This window comes from Ornithorhynchus anatinus, chromosome X1, assembly GCF_004115215.2.
Source record: "Ornithorhynchus anatinus isolate Pmale09 chromosome X1, mOrnAna1.pri.v4, whole genome shotgun sequence".
NCBI classification, from domain to species: Eukaryota; Metazoa; Chordata; class Mammalia; order Monotremata; family Ornithorhynchidae; genus Ornithorhynchus; species Ornithorhynchus anatinus.
The window spans coordinates 40902454-40920056 of NC_041749.1; positions in this window are offsets into that span (position 1 = coordinate 40902454).

Consider the following 17603-nt stretch of genomic DNA (forward strand, 5'->3'; position numbering starts at 1 on the left):
TGGATGAATGGACATTCTAACACTGCAGCCTCAATCAAAGCTGCCTGAGGAAGGGGTCCTACTCTCTACTGGCATTCCCCCATCTGGTGCTCCAGTAAGTGGACACACTGTTCAAGACTCTCACATTACCGTGCCGTACAATAGAAGCTTGAATGAAATCTGAAAATCTGGGCCTAGCCTGAGCTGAGCCCAGAAGTGTGGGTCAATCCCCACATCTGACCCCTCCAGAGAGCCTAGCCAAACATGCACAAGATAGCACACCCAGGCTGTGTATTTCAGGGTTTTGAGGGCTAGCAACCACAAGTGGCTTGGAATAATGTCCATTCTTTGCTCATGTAGGGTAATGCTGAAGCCAACCGCCTACCTATCAGGGGTCATGGTAGTTAGGCTCTCCTCCCTTCCCCATCTCTGTGATGAAGACAGCCCCATAAAGGATGGGGCAGACTGTGTCTAATTCAGATTGTATTATATGTCTTGCTAGCAATCAGCTTAGTGCTTAACAGATAGTAAGTGCTTAGCAAAAGAGACACTGATTAAGACACCCATAATTGGGTGAGTGGCTATCTAAATCTTAGGTATGAGCCTAGACCTTTGTCCAGCTTAAAGTTAGGAATAGACCCACGGATGAACCAGGGTCTCAGTGGTTCTCAAGGGTGAATGAAATCCTCTAAAATTTAAATGAATGTCTTGGACAGAGTTAATTTATGAAGATCTCCACAACCTCTTAGGACTTTCTACCTCTGAAGAGCGATTAGGATAGTAAATGATTTTTACAATAGCAATAAGCCATTTTTCAAATGTTTTCGTTAAGTACTTACTATGACCAGGAACTTTACTAAGCCCCAGGGTAGATAAAAGATAATTAGGTTGGACACAGTCCATTTGGGGCTCACAGTCTTCATCCCTATTTACATGTGAGATAACAGACATAGAGAAGTTAAATGAATTGCCCAAGTTCACACAGCAGAGAAATGGTGGAGCTGGGATGAAAACCCAGGTCCTCTGACTCCCGGACCTGTGCTCTTTCCACCAGGCCACCCTATTTATTAGTTAACAGCTGAAATAATTCCGTGGACACTGATTCTCTCATGTTTAAGTTTCATGTGTATAATCCCTCAAACCTCTAAACTTTTTGGAAAGTCCGTGAGGTAAAATATTTGCTGCTTCTTTAAGGAAAAAAAAGCATGCCCAACATCTTTTGAACATAAGGAGTTAGACTTTCCCCTGAGCTAAATCTGAAGTACGCCCCCCCACTCAACCATCTTTGAGAAAGAAGTATGTGCATAACTAAGAGAATGGCATGTTAGGAAAGAATAAGCTTTCCAATAACAGCAACAACATCATCAATAACATTTTCTTGGGGCTGTGTTTGGACAACATTTCTTTAGGATGCTTTGGGGATTATGAGAAGGGTGGAAGACAAAAGCCCTTCCTGATCCCAATCCAATGGGAGAGACAGACACCCAAGCTATAAAATAATACCTAAACCTAAATTTATGCATGTAAGTGCTGAGGCTCTAGACTGTAACCTCCTCGTGGGTAAGAAACATGTTGATCAAGTCTACTGATTTCTCCCAAGTGCTTAATACAGTACTCTGCCTGCAGTAAGTACTCAATAAAAAAGAGTGGGCCTGGGAGTCAGAAGGACCTGCGTTCTAATCCTGGCTCCTTCACTTGTCTGCTCTGTAATTTTGGGCAAGTCACTTCACTTCTCTGTACCTCACTTACCTCATCTGCAAAATGGGGATTAAGACGGTGAGCTCCATGTAGGACATGGACTGTGTCCAACCTTGCATCTCCCCCAGTGCTTAGTACAATGCCTAGCACACAGTAAGCACTGAACAAATACCTTTTAAAAAAATACCACTGATTGAGGCAGATAGAGTGGCTTGGGTATCCAAGGGTTAGTAAGGGAAGTCTTCAAAAAGTATTTTATGCTTTTTACATTTTCTATATGTATTAGACTGGAAATGACATTTTAAATATCTCATTTTTCTGTCCTAGCCTTCAAGCTGTCTGATAAAATGCTAATGGATCATGATGCCTGGAAGTGGACAAAAAAATGCTAATTGTTGCAAAAATCTCATCGAATCTTAAAGGACCATCTGTTGCTTTTTTCCCCTCCACTTAAGGAAAAAAAATATTGTTAACTATTGTTAACAGAGCCTATTCTTAACTGATGGGATACTACAGTTATTTGTACTTGAGAATATGTCAGTTTGAAAGTATTTATGGAGTATCAACTGTGGGCAGAGCACCACTGCAAAAAGAGTTTGGGAGACTACAAAAGAATGAGTCAATGAGAGAAGATGAGAGGTTACCTTAAAATACAGACCCTGGTTCTGGGCACCCATTCCAAAACAGAAAACTAGAACAGGATGAACAAGGACAGAGAGAGGGAGAGATGTGTACACACCTGCAATTGAGTATTTATTCTAGCTTGGGAGAAATTTATTTAATTTTTGTTTTGGGGTATTTTAATTAATATATTTTGTTCATTCCCCTCTGCCTCTCCCTCCCGGCCCCCGCTCTACTTTCCTCACTGTGATCTGAGGTAGTGAGGCAGGAGAAATAAAAGGAGAAGGAGTGAGGCAGAGAGGGAGTAGAGGAATGTGGGTAAGAGGGGAATGAGGAATGCTACACAGGGGACTGGAGAATGGACATGGAAAAGCATTGATTTAATCATTCAGTCATATTTACTAAGTGCTTACTGTGTGCAGAGCTCTGTACTAAGAGCTTGGGAAAGTACACTAGAATGATAAACAGACATTCTAGCAACAGGCGTAAACCCAGTGTGGGGAAGGCAAGTTTGTAAGAAGCTATACTATGCTTCTTTGGAGTTGTACCCAGCCATTTTGCCATTGGTAGCGCTTACCAGCTGAAAGCTACAGGTTTGTCTTCTATACACCCATTTTAATCACCAGTTCCAAGGGAGGAATGATGTATCACAAGTAAATCAAAATCAGGGACAAGCCTTTGGCTTCAGCTTATATCATCATCATCATCATCATCATCACTGTCATCATCAGTGGTATATACTGTATCCTTACTCTGAACAGAACACTGTACTAAGAACTTGGGAGACTACAATACAAGAGAGCTGGTGGACACGTTACGTGCCCACAACAAGCTCAGGTACCTCTGATGTTGATCCCATGAACTGAACCCCAGCTCTGGGGAAAGAGAAACGGTTTGCTTCAATCACCCCCATTTTGCAGCAGCAGCATCTTTAGAGGGAGACAGACTCTACTATGAATTACAGATGGGAGGAAGTAGTAAAGCATAAAGATGTGGGGGTGAGGTTGGCAGATGGGGGAGACAGTACCCAAGTGCTGAGGTGAAGTGGAAGTGCCTAAGTGGCAAGCGGGGAGGTAGAGGGTGGGGAGATGAGCATTTCACCCAGAAGGAAAGGCCTCTGTGAGGAGAGGTTGTTTCAAAAGGGCTTTGAAGATGGAGAGAACAGTCGTCTCCCAGAGGTGAAGGGGAACTCCAGGGAGAGGGAAAGCGTAAGCAAGAGTTCAGTGGTGAGGGAGATGAGACCGAGGCACCGTGAGTAGGTTGCCTTGCTGGAGTGACATGGGAGAAAAGAGAGGATAAGAAACAGGGAAAGACCTTACTGAGTGCTTTAAAGTCAATCAATCAATCAATGGTATAGGTTGAGTGCTTAATGTGTGCAGAGCACTGAACTATGTGCTTGAAAGGGTACAATACAGCAGAGTTGGTAGACACATTTTGTGGCCACAAGGAGCTAACAGACAGTGATCTGGAGTCCCTGCTTGTTGTGGAGAGGAATGGCCGTATCCTGGTTGACTACTGCCTCTCCACTCAACCCAACCTGTCCTTCGCCCTCTGCTCCGATTAGTCTTCTAAAATGTAGTTCTCTACATGTCTCCCTACACCTCACGCTTAATAGTTTCCCATTCCTCTCCACATCAAAGCAAACTCCTTGACCACTGGCTTCATGGCACTCTCCCTCTTACCTACCCGCTCTCTTCTTCTGCACCCTAGCCCACACTCTTCATTCCTACCAAGATCACCTTCACACTGTGTCGCATTCTTGACTGTCTCACTTCAGACGTTTTGCTCTTGCTACTCCAGGAACTTGTGCCTCCTTCAAATAATAACAATTGTGGTATTTGTTAACCATACTAAGCCCTGGGCTAGAGACAAGAAAATCAGGTCCCACATAATAATAATAATAATGTTGGCATTTGTTAAGCGCTTACTATGTGCAGAGCACTGTTCTAAGCGCTGGGGTAGACATAGGGGAATCAGGTTGTCCCACGTGGGGCTCACAGTTAATCCCCATTTTACAGATGAGGTAACTGAGGCACAGAGAAGTGAAGTGCCCACATGAAATCAGTTTAAGTAGGAGGGGGAACAGGTATTGAATCCTTATTTTGCATATAAGGGAACTGATGCACAAAGAAGGGAAGTTACTTGCCCAATGTCTCACAGCAGGTATGTGGCAGAGGTAGGATTAGAACCTCTGACTCCCAGGCTCATACTCTTTCCACTAGGCCATGTTGCTTCTCTAGAATCCACCAGACTGCAGCTCTCCACATATTCAATGTCCCTCTGAAATCTTAGCTCCTCTAAGAGGCTTTCTAATTCATTTTTCTTCTCCCCAGGACCTATCCTTCCAGCTATCATTTCAACACTTTTGAGTTCTTAATCTCTCGTTGCACTTTTGTAAATATCAATTTACAAAATGCAGGCTGAGCCATTCTTCCTCCTGTTTGTTCATTCTGGTTCTTCTGCCTATGCAGGTAGATTGTGAGCTCCCTGTGGGCAGGGATCCTGTCTTCTACCTTTATTGAATTAACCCAACTGAGAAGCAGTGAGGCTTAGTGGATAGAGGACGGGCCTGGGAGTCAGAAGGGCCTGGGAGTCAGAAGGACATGGGTTCTCATCTCAGTTTTTCTATTTGTCTGCTGTGATTTGACAAGTTTGGGCAAATCATTTCTCCTCTCTGTGCCTCAGTGACCTCATTTGTAAAACGGGGACTGTGTCCAACCTATCTTGTATCTACCCCAGAACTTCATACAGTATCTGGCACAAAGTGAGCACTTAAATATCATTAAAGAAAAAAACTGCTTAAGGCAGGGTTCTCAACGTAGTTGGGGGGGTGCGGTCAAAACATATTATTAATTGATTGATGGCCATTCTTTTAGGGAGTGAGAAGAGAGTGCAGGAGCTCTCCCAATCCCCAAGGAGGGGAGGCATTTTCTAATGATATTTGTTAAGTGCTTACCATGTGCCAGGTGCTGTACTAAGCACTGGGGTATATACAAGATGCCAGCTTGGATACAATCCTTGTCGCACATGGGACTTGTGATCCAAGTCGGAGGGAGGAGGATTTACTCCCCATTTTACAGAGAAGGTAACAGGCACAGAGAAGTGAAATGACTTTACTAAGGTTAAACAGCACAGAGTAAGCACTCAGTAAATATGACTGAATGGGGTTATTATCATTATTAACATTAATAATGATAATAATGGTATTTGTTAAACATTCACAATGTTCCAGGCGCAGGACTAAGCATTGGGGAGGATACAAGCAAATCAACTTTTACACCGTCCCTGTCCCATGTGGGACTCACAGTGTCAATCCCCATTTTATAGATGAGGTAAGTGAGGCACAGAGAAGTAAAGTGACTAGCCCAAGGTCACACAGAAGACAAGTGGCGAAGCCAGGATTAGAAGGCATGACCTTCTGACTCTCAGACCCATGCTCTATCCATTACACCACACTGTTAGAACCCAGGTCCTCTGACTCTCAGACCCATATCCTTTCCACTTGGCCACATTGCTCTTTTTGCTACAGATTTCACTGTGTGTTTTCCTTCCCCTTCTTCTCCTCCTCCTCCTCCTCCCCAACACTATTTTTAGCTGGGCTGGAGTCCAACTGGGCAGTTTCATACTTAAAGCAGAAGTGGATCTTGCCCAGCTTCCAGAGCTGAGGACTACCCAGATGGCTGTACTGGAAGAGAACCCCTAAAGATGCTGGTGAATGACTCCTTGTGCCCTCTTCTGGGTTGCCCCTGGGGCAGTGGACCTAGTTGCCCTTACCCAATAATGTCACTGTTAAGAAAGCGTATGTGGCCCACTTTCCTCCAGATCCCCACTCCTGGGATTTTAGTAATGTAGACTGCTTTATTGTTTAAAGGTTATACATTTAATTAAGCTCATTATGGGCAGGGAAATTGTCTGTTTATGGTTATATTGTACTCTCCCAAACTGAAAGTTTATTTACCAACTCTGTTGTACATGTGCTTAGTACAGTGCTCTGCATACAGTAAGTGCTCAATAAATACAACTGCCTGACTGACTGCATTGGTCTCGGATGCCTTTAGATGGTTAATTCATTGAGGGCATGAATATACTAGTATATTGATATAATATTGACACATTGAGAGCCAAATGATAGGGTGCCACTGTTTAGATCATAGGTATTATTATTATATTATTATAGGTAGTCAGGATATAGTCTTTTTTTTAATCATTGGTGGTAATGGTCACAATCAATCAATCAATGGCATTCATTGAGCACTTAGTGTGTGCAGAGCACTGTACTAAGCACATGTACAACAGAGTTGGTTAATGACCTTTTAATCTACAGCAGGGGAATAGTGTTAGGCATGTTTGCTGAGTACGAGTAGAAGGAAGTGTAAGAAATGTGTTTCCATGGGAAGTTGTGGAGGCAGAGAATATCAATGAGTCCAAGAAGTGTAGTTAGAAAGTCACGAATGAGAAGCTCATAGTGAAGAGAGGCAAAGTGAGGGAACTAGAGAGAAAATGTAGGGATTTTAGATGGCTTAGAAAGATGGCTCGATCCATCAGTGGTATTTATTGAGAATGTACTGTGCGCAGAGCACTCTATTCAGCACTTGGGAGAGTACAAAACTAGAGTTGGTAGACATGTTCCCTGCCCACAAGGAGCTTACAGTTTGGAGGAGGAGGTGGGTGAATAAAGAGTACAAATCCAAGTGAGAGGGTGATGCAGGAGGGAGAGGGAGTAGGATGGATGTCAAGGAAGGCAAACATCAATCACTTCGATCCCCTAAGCATCCAGATGTCACTTTTGATTGGATATACCAGTGGTGTGATGTAATAATGATATTTCTGATGTATTTTCTTTAGTTGGATTTTGAGCTGCATGTGGAAGACCAAGCATTTAAAATGAGCAACCCCAACCAGTTGTTGGTGCAAGGAAAGCTGAAGTGCTTAGCCAGGGCACAGGTAATTCTGGGACATTTGTATATTTTGCAAAAATTGCCTAGAATATCTTACAGAAATCTAGGAGTTGGCCAGATAAAGCAGGGAACATGGTCAGCCTATTAATAAGAAATGTATTTTAGTTCTAATGTGAACAAAAAAAAATAATCAGGAGGCCCAACTCCATTTCATCACTATCATGAAGACATCTCTTAATGTTTTTTTCTTGGGTGTGTTTGTATTTAAGGAACTGTGTCCAGGACTCTAAGGCCTGGGAATAAAAGCAAGCAATAGTACATCAAGATGTAGGCTAAGAATAAACTCATCTAAAAAAAAAAGTTTCTCATATTCACTGAACATTCCACTCACTGCTCAGTGTTCCTAGTTCCCAGGCTATGTCTAGCGGAGCCTTTTGCCAAACCCAAGCTTTTCCAGGGAACAATGAGAGGAAGTAGGTGACCGTTGACTCTAGGTCCCTCTCCTTCAAACTGCCAGGGTTGGATTTTCCACTGGGAATTTTTTTTTTTAATATAATGGTATTTGTTAAGTACTTACTATGCGTCAAGCACTGTTCTAAGATCTGGGACAGATACAAATCAGTCAAGTAGGGGGGAGAGCAGGAATTCAGTCCCGTTTTACAGATGAAGTAACTTGGGCACTGAGAAGTCAAGTGATTTGCCCGAGGTCACAAAGCAGGAACGTGGCAGAACTGGAATTAGAACCCAGGTCCTCTGACTCCCTGGCTCTTTCCATTAGGCCACAGTGCTCCTTGGGGAATTGATGGATTTGCCCCTGGATCTGGATCCCGCAGAGTTCCTCCTGGCTGACTCCAGCCATTGCTCTGGCTGTGGGAAGCTGAGGGTGAGAATGATAGTTTCTGTTCCCACCACTGACCCCTAATTGTTAATTGTTCTTAAAAGTGGCATTTGTAAAGTGCTTTCTATGTGCCAAACACTGTTTTAAGATCTGGGGTAGATACAAAGTAATCGGTTCAGACACAGTCAGGAGTGACATGAAGTGCTTTGCTGAGAGGCGGAAGTAGAGATTTGAAAAAAGCACTGTGAAAAGATGAATGCTTTAAATAAACTGATATGTACAGAAGTGGGTGCATAGGTGCTGAGGTGTTGGATGAAACAATATGACCTAGGGAGAATAATAATAATGAATATAAAGGTATTTGTTAAGCATTTACTATGTGTCAAGCACTGTTCTAAGCCCCGGGGTAGATGCAAGACTAATCAGGTTGGACACAGTCCCTACCCCATAAGGGCCTTATGGTCTCAATCCCCACTTTACAGATGAGGAAACTGAGGCCCAGAGAAGCAAAATGACTTGCCTAAAGGTCACACGGCAGACAAGAGACAGAGAAGAAATGTTTTCTGGGAAGGACTACCTAGAGGAGATGAGCTTTCAGAGAGGCTTTGAAAAAGAGGAGAGCTGTGATAATAATAATAATAATAATGTTGGTATTTGTTAAGCGCTTACTATGTGCCAAGCACTGTTCTAAGCGGTGGGGTAGATACAGCGTAATCAGGTTGTCCCACACGGGGCTCACAGTCTTCATCCCCATTTTACAGATGAGGTAACTGAGGCATAGAGAAGTTAAGTGACTTGCCCAAGGTCACAAAGCTGACAAGTGGTAGAGTGGGGATTAGAACCCATGACCTCTGACTCCCAAGCCTGTATTCTTTTCACTGAGCCATGCTGCTTAGAAGATTGAAAGGGGGTAGGAATTCCAGGTGGGAGGAAAGGTGTGAAGAAGGGGTTGGAGGAGGGAGAGTCAAGAATCAGGCATGAAGAGAAGATGATCTTGAAAAGAATGGGGAGTATGAGCTGAGGTGTAGTAGGAGAAGAGAGTGGAGAGGGAGGGAGTGCGCTGATTAAATGTCATAAAGCCACAAACTCAGCGGTTCTGAGCTTCTGTACATAGCTATAAATTATGTATTATAAATTATCTATAATAGTCTGTCTCCACTAATGTCTATCTCCCCCTCTAGGCTATAAGTTTCTTGTGAGCAGGGAATGTGTCTACCAACTCTGTTGTATCATCCTCTCCCAAGTGCTTAGTACAGTAATAATAATAATAATGTTGACATTTGTTAAGCGCTTACTATGTGCCGAGCACTGTTCTAAGCGCAGGGGTAGACACAGGGGAATCAGGTTGTCCCATGTGGGGCTCACAGTCTTAATCCTCCCTCATCGACACCCATGCCCGTCACCCCCGCCGATTGTTCCGGACCTTTAACTCTCTCCTTAGGCCCCCTGTTCCTCCCCCTCCCCCATCTCTCACCCCCAATGATCTGGCCACCTATTTCCTCACGAAAATCAACACGATCAGGTCTGAGCTCCCCAAAGTCACCCCTCCGCCTCTCCCCTCCCCCCCACTGACCCCCTCCCCTACTTTCCCATCCTTCCCTGCAGTATCCTCAGAGGAGATCTCCTCCCTCCTCGCAAGTGCCACCCCCTCCACCTGCGCCTCGGACCCCATTCCCTCTCACCTTCTTAAAACCATCGCCCCTGCCCTCCTACCTTCCTTAACTTCTATTTTTAACCACTCAATCTCCAAGGGCTCCTTCCCCTCTGCCTTCAAACATGCCCACGTCTCCCCCATCCTAAAAAAACCCGCTCTCGACCCCACTTCCCCCTCCAGTTATCGTCCTATCTCCCTACTACCCTTCCTCTCCAAAATCCTAGAACGAGTCGTCTACAATCGATGCCTAGAATTCCTTAACTCCCATTCTCTCCTAGACCCTCTCCAATCTGGCTTCCGTCCCCTCCACTCTACCGAGACTGCTCTCTCTAAGGTCACCCATGACCTCCTTCTTGCCAAATCCAATGGCTCCTACTCCATTCTGATCCTCCTTGACCTCTCTGCTGCCTTTGACACTGTCGACCATCCCCTCCTCCTCCATACCTTATCTCACCTTGGCTTCACGGACTCCGTCCTCTCCCGGTTCTCCTCTTACCTCTCTGGCCGGTCATTCTCGGTCTCCTTCGCTGGAGCCTCCTCCCCCTCCCATCCTTTCACTGTTGGAGTTCCTCAAGGGTCAGTTCTTGGCCCTCTTCTGTTCTCCATTTACACTCACTCCCTCGGTGAACTCATTCGCTCTCACGGCTTTGACTACCATCTCTACGCAGATGACACGCAGATCTACATCTCCGCCCTTGTCCTCTCCCCCTCCCTTCGGGCTCGCATCTCCTCCCGCCTCCGGGACGTCTCCACCTGGATGTCGGCCCGCCACCTAAAACTCAACATGAGCAAGACTGAGCTCCTCATCTTCCCTCCCAAACCCGGTCCTCTCCCAGACTTCTCTATCACCGTGGATGGCACGACCATCCTTCCCGTCTCTCGGGCCCGCGATCTCGGTGTCATCCTTGACTCGTCCCTCTCGTTCACCCCACACATCCTATCCGTTACCAAGACCTGCCGGTTTCACCTCTACAATATCGCCAAGATCCGCCCTTTCCTCTCCACCCAAACGGCTACCTTACTGTTACGGGCTCTCGTTATATCCCGGCTAGACTACTGTGTCAGCCTTCTCTCTGATCTCCCTTCCTCCTCTCTCGCCCCGCTCCGGTCTATTCTTCACTCCGCTGCCCGGCTCATCTTCCTGCAGAAACGATCTGGGCCTGTCACTCCCCTTCTTAAACAACTCCAGTGGCTGCCTATCGACCTCCGCTCCAAACAAAAACTCCTCACTCTAGGCTTCAAGGCTCTCCATCACCTTGCCCCTTCCTACCTCTCCTCCCTTCTCTCTTTCTACCACCCACCCCGCACGCTCCGCTCCTCCGCCGCCCACCTCCTCACCGTCCCTCGGTCTCGCCTATCCCGCCGTCGACCCCTGGGTTACGTCCTCCCGCGGTCCTGGAACGCCCTCCCTCCTCACCTCCGCCAAACTGATTCTCTTTCCCTCTTCAAAACCCTACTTAAAACTCACCTCCTCCAAGAGGTGTTCCCAGACTGAGCTCCTCTTCCCCCTCTACTCCCTCTGCCATCCCCCTTTACCTGTGTGTACATTGTTTTTATGAGAAGCAGCGTGGCTCAGTGGAAAGAGCACGGGCTTTGGAGTCAGGGCTCATGAGTTCGAATCCCAGCTCTGCCACTTGTCGGCTGTGTGACTGTGGGCGAGTCACTTAACTTCTCTGTGCCTCAGTTCCCTCATCTGTAAAATGGGGATTAAGACTGAGAGCCCCACGTGGGACCACCTGATTCCCCTATGTCTACCCCAGCGCTTAGAACAGTGCTCGGCACATAGTAAGCGCTTAACAAATACCAACATTATTATTATTATTATTATTATTACCTCTCCGCAGCTAAAGCCTCATTTTCCCCTTTTCCCTCTGCTCCTCCACCTCTCCCTTCCCATCCCCACAGCACTGTACTCGTCCGCTCAACTGTATATATTTTCGTTACCCTATTTATTTTGTTAATGAATTGTACATCGCCTTGATTCTATTTAGTTGCCATTGTTTTTACGAGATGTTCTTCCCCTTGACGCTGTTTATTGCCATTGTTCTTGTCTGTCCGTCTCCCCCGATTAAACCGTAAGCCCGTCAAACGGCAGGGACTGTCTCTATCTGTTGCCGACTTGTTCATCCCAAGCGATTAGTACAGTGCTCTGCACATAGTAAGCGCTCAATAAATACTATTGAATGAATAATCCCCATTTTCCAGATGAGGTAACTGAGGCACCGAGAAGTTAAGTGACTTGCCCAAAGTCACACAGCTGACGAGTACAGTGCTCTCTACACAGTAAGTGCTCAATAAATACCATTGATTGACTGAGCTTCTGCTTGATGTGGAGAGGAATGGGCACTCACTGAAGATTTCTGAGGTGCGGGGACACCTGTGAAGAACCACATTTTAGAAAACACAATCTGGGTGCCGAGTAAAATATGGGCTGGAGAGGGGAGACTGAAGGCAGGGAGACTAACGAGGAAGCCATTGCAATAATGCAACCAGGATGAAACCAAAAGATCGAAGGAGCCAGACAGGACAGACATAAGCCCTCGCGGATGCTGGGAATGTTTTTTTTTATGGTATTCATTATAAGCTCTTAATATGTGCCCGGCACTGTATTAAGTGCTGAGGTAGATACAAGCTAATCAGGTTAGACATAGTCCCTGTCCCACATGGCGCTCACAGTCTTAATCCCCATTTTACAGGTGAGGTAACTGAGGCCCAGAGAAGTGAAACGACTTGCCCAAGGTTACACGGTAGACAAGTGCCCAGGTCCTTCTGACTCCCAGGCCTGTGCTCTATCCACTAGGCACAGAGCTTCTCTGCATGGGCATATACCCCAGCAGATGTGTTTTGCATGGGTACTGCAACCTCTAAAAGATCCACAACTTTGCCAAGTGACAGTGGTTGGAGTCTGGAAAGAAAAGATGAGGAAATAGACAGAGATCCTGGGATTCCATAAGGTGGCAACAGAAAAAAAGGGAACTCGTGAGTCTGGGCATAGGGAACTTTTGAGGTTAGCAACTAAGGCCTAGGGAGACATTGGAGGAGGTTTTTATTGTGCGCTGAGGATCAGGGCTTCTGACAAGACCTGGGAGATGGGCTGAAAAAAAAAGACTTTAAAGGGAGGGCACATCAAGGAAGGAGCGCAGGATTCATGAGGAAGAGGACAAAAGGGGAAAGGTGGATGTGAGCCTCATTTGTATTTCTTGGAGAAGCATACAAGTCTCATGTTTCTGGGTTTCTGGCACAGAGACTTGGCGCTCTCTTGCTGAGGACACAATTTCCTGTCAACTCTGCTAATGTAGCCTGGGGGATGAAAGGGGAAAGGCGTCTGGGGGGAGGGAAGAGGAAGGAGAGCAAAAGGAAAGTGCTCTATGGTACTTTATTAGCCCTCTTCCTCTCTTTCCACTCTCTTCGTCTACACCTCAGCTCATACTTGCCATTTTTTTCAAGATCACCCTCTCACCACATCTCATTCTTAATAATAATAATATTAATAATGTTGGTATTTGTTAAGCGCTTACTATGTGCAGAGCACTGTTCTAAGCACTGGGATAAATACAGGGTAATGAGATTGTCCCATGTGAGGCTCACAGTCTTCATCCCCATTTTACAGATGAGGGAACTGAGGCACAGAGAGGTGAAGTGACTTGCCCACAGTCACACAGCTGACAAGTGGCAGAGCTGGGATTCGAACCCATGACCTCTGACTCCCAAGCCTGGACTATTTCCACTGAGTCACACTGCTTCTCTACTCTCCTGCTTCTTCACTCTCCTGCCTCCAACCCCTTGCTCACACCTTTCCTCCTGCCTGGAATTCCTACCCCCTTTCAAATACAAAGAAGAAAGAATCAGAAAAAAGAAAGGAAAATTGGAACAGAAGGTTTGAAAAGAGGGAGGAAGGAAAGAAGGGAGGAAGGAAAGAACATTCAAATCCAAGGAATATATAGGAGAATAAGACGCAAGAATAATGGAAGTGAAGATAGGATGAGGAGACTACTAAGAAACTGGATATAAGACAGAATGGAGAGAGAGACAGTCCGTGAGAGATCAGTTTAACATAATAATGTTGGTATTTGTTAAGCACTTACTATGTGCAGAGCACTGTTCTAAGCGCTGGGGTAGATACAGGGTAATCAGGTTGTCCCACATGAGGCTCACAGTCTTCATCCCCATTTTACAGATGAGGTAACTGAGGCACAGAGAAGTGAAGTGACTTGCCCACAGTCACACAGCTGACAAGTGGCAGAGCTGGGATTCGAACCCATGACCTCTAACTCCCAAGCCCGGGCTCTTGCCACTGAGCCACGCTCCTTCTCTGCATGGCAGAGATGGCAGAACCAGATTTAGAACCCAGGAGTACTGATTAAATTAAACTACTAAGTATAATTTTGCATTGGTTTCTACCTTTCCTTTTTTTTATGGTATTTGTTAAGTGCTTACTAGCTGCCAGGCTCTGTTCTGAGCACTAGGGTATATATGAGTTAATCCAGTTGGACACATCCCTGTCAAACAATGAGACTCACAGTCTTAATCCCCATTTTACAGATAAGGTAACTGAGGCACAGAGAAGTGAAGTGAACTGCCCAAGGTCTCACAGCAGATGTGACTGAGCTGGGATTAGTACCAGGTCTCTCTGACTCCCAGGCCCATGCTCTATCCACTAGGCAATGCTGCTTCCCTTCCCAAACTAACAAACAAACAGGCCTTTTCAGGCTATGAATGTCCTGAAATGATACCCACAGGAAGAAATCTAGCAGTTTTTAGCAAGCACTAAAACCAAAGAAGAATGCCTCAAATGCCTGTGGTATTTTACTATTGTCCATCAAGCAAATCAAGGACTAATTGAGAATACTTACTCAGATAAAATCAGCCTTGCTGAGATTCAGGTACTGTTTTTTTTGCATAACTGGATTTATGCCAGAAGGAAAGTACAGAAGTGAAGCAGAGTACATAGCCCAGGCTATCGCTTCTTCAGAAAAGTCCATTTTCCACCTGTTAAAACCAAACTCAGCTTTTAGAAATCATATTTAGAGTTTTAATTAGAGTGAAATATAAAATATAATGAAATAAAATCAAGATCCTTTAACTTAGTGTCTACCCCAGTGCTTAGAACAGTGCTCTGCACATAGTAAGTGCTTAACAAATACCAACATTATTATTATTATTAGTTTTCTTGCTGCATCTCAGTAACTAACTACAAGAGGAAAGGAAAATTATCCACCTCAGGAAATTCCCATGGTCCATTGGCGAGACGGGCAGAGTGCACTGCTTGCTCTCTAAAGAAGGCTCACTATGCCCTGGTAGAACAGGATGAGGTGGGGAATGCTGATTTTAGATCTCTGAGGCCTGCAGAAATAAAAGCACTGGCCAGGAGGGGTTTTAATATTTATAGGCCCCAACTCAACTTCACAAGGAAGGTAGTCTTCTGAAACCAGACCCAACTAGGAGGGGTTTGAGACTTTGGCTCTCATCTGTAACCAAATGTAGTCCAGCACCCTAATGGCGACAGCCCTAGGTGAGATGACCGCCTTGAAGGGAGTGGACCATTTAGGATGGCCTTTGACTCCAGTAGGCCAAAGAATGGGCAGCAGGTTTGTCTCTAGCTTGATTTTAGCAGGGAAGGGCTGGGGTGGACTGGTCTGCTATATTGTACCTTCCTAATTGTACCTTCCTATTGTACCCCATGGTAGAGACATGGGGCGATACCATCATCTGTGTTGCTTTAAAATTAATAGATTTTCTATTCTTGGAAATTTTTATAGTTTCAGATCCTACATTAATTTTAGAATATTACACACTAACGAAACAGTTGACAGGTTTTACTTTTATTTTCACTTCCTAAGTGCTTAGTACGGTGCTCTGCATGCCGTTGAGTGCTCAGTAACTACGACTGATGGACTGACTACCCCAATAACTCCTTCCTGAAGACGTGAACCCCAACACTGCCTAAGTAACAATGTTGACCTAGCATTTTTCGGACATCTAAGTCTCGGAGAAAATCATTTAGCCATTTCTGTATGAGACCGTTTATTCTCACGTCTACAGCCCAGGCAGCACAATCTGCTCCTCTAGCTCCAGTTTACTCACTGTGCCCTGATCTTATCTGTCTCACCGCCAAACCCTTTCCCACATCCTCCCCCTAGCCTGGAACTCCCCTCCCCCCCCAAAACACCCACCACCACTCTCTTCACCCTCAGAGCATTACTGAGGTCACATCTTCTCCAAGAGGCCTTCCCCGCTTTAAGCCCTCTTTCCCCCTACTCGTTCTCCCATCCGCCTCATCCATGCACCTCAATCTGTGACCTCTGGACACTTGATATTTACCCCACCCCCAACCCCAAAGCACTTACATACATATCTTTAAAATATATATTGCAAATTACTTATTCATTTTAATGTCTGTCTCTCCCTCTATACTGTAAGCTCACTATGGGCAGGGAACGTGTCTGCTAATTCTGGTATATTGTACTTTCCCAAGATCTTAGTACAGTGCTCTGTAGATAGGAAGTGCTCAATAAATACGATCGATTCATTGATACCTCCCCAATCTTCCAAAACCTCCCAAAGCTGCTCATTCCTCTCTGTGCAAGCAGAAACTACTGACCACTGGCTTTAAGGCTCTCAATCAGCTCCCTCCTGAATACTTAGCCTCACTCCTCTCCCACTGAACCCCAGCTCACACACTTCATTCCTTCATTCTTATCAATTAATCAATGGTATTTATTGTGCACTTACTATGTGCAGAGCGCTGTACCTAGCACTTAGCACTGTATAATCAAGACTATCAAGCCATCCTACACATTGTGCCTCGTTCTTATCTCTCTCATTAATGACTTCTTGCTCATGCCCTCCCTTCTGTCTGATACGCCCTCCTCCTTCATGGCTGGCAGGCGACTCCTCGCCCCATCTTCAAAGTTCCTCTGAAATCACCTCTCATCTAGGGGGCCCTTCTAGATTAATTCCTTCTATCTCCATCTAATTTCCCCCTTACTGTCACTTCAGCACTTCCAAGCCACCTCTGCACTTTAGTTCTTACCCAGTCAGTCAATCACATTTATTGAGTGCGTACTATGTGCAGAGCACTGTATTAAATGCTTGAGAGTACAATACAACAATAGACACATTCCCACCCACAATGTACTTTATTCATATCCTTACCCTCAAGTTTTCCCTGACCTGTGATTTATTTTAGTGTCTGTCACCCTCACTAACCTGTGAACTCACTCAGGCAGGGATCACGTCTAGTACTGTACTCTTCCAAACACTTAGTTCAGTGCTCTGCATGGCAGAGTGCTCAATTTGTTTACAATAATAATAATAATAATGGTATTTGTTAAACACTCACTGTGTGCCAAGCACTGTTCTAAGCACTGGGGTAGATACAAGGTTCTCAGTTTTTTCGGCGTGGGCTTACAGCCTTAATTCCCCATTTTACAGATGAGGCACAGAGAAGTTAAGTGACTTGCCCACAGTCACATAGCTGATAAGTGGCGGAGCTGGGATTAGAACCCATGACCTCTGACTCCCAAGCCCATGCTCTTTCCACTAAGCCAAGCTGGTATTTGTTAAATGCCCAGAAACTGTTCTAAGCACTAGGGCAGATACAGGCTAATCAGGTTGGATACAGTCCATATCCCACATGGTGCTCAGTCTTCACCCTCATTTTACAGATGAGGTAACTGAAGCACAGTGAAGTGACTTACCCAAGCTTACATAGCAGACAAGTGGTGGAGCTGAAATTAGAACCCAGGTCCCTGCTGACTCCCAGGCCCATGCGCTAAGCATGCTCAATAAATGCAATTGACTGATTGACCATATTACCAGTCCCAAGGGGCTCGGCACACAACAGGAGAAAAACAAAATAAGAGGCCTAGCTGTTGCACACAGATGAGACACAGTGACTCAGGGGCTCGGCAGC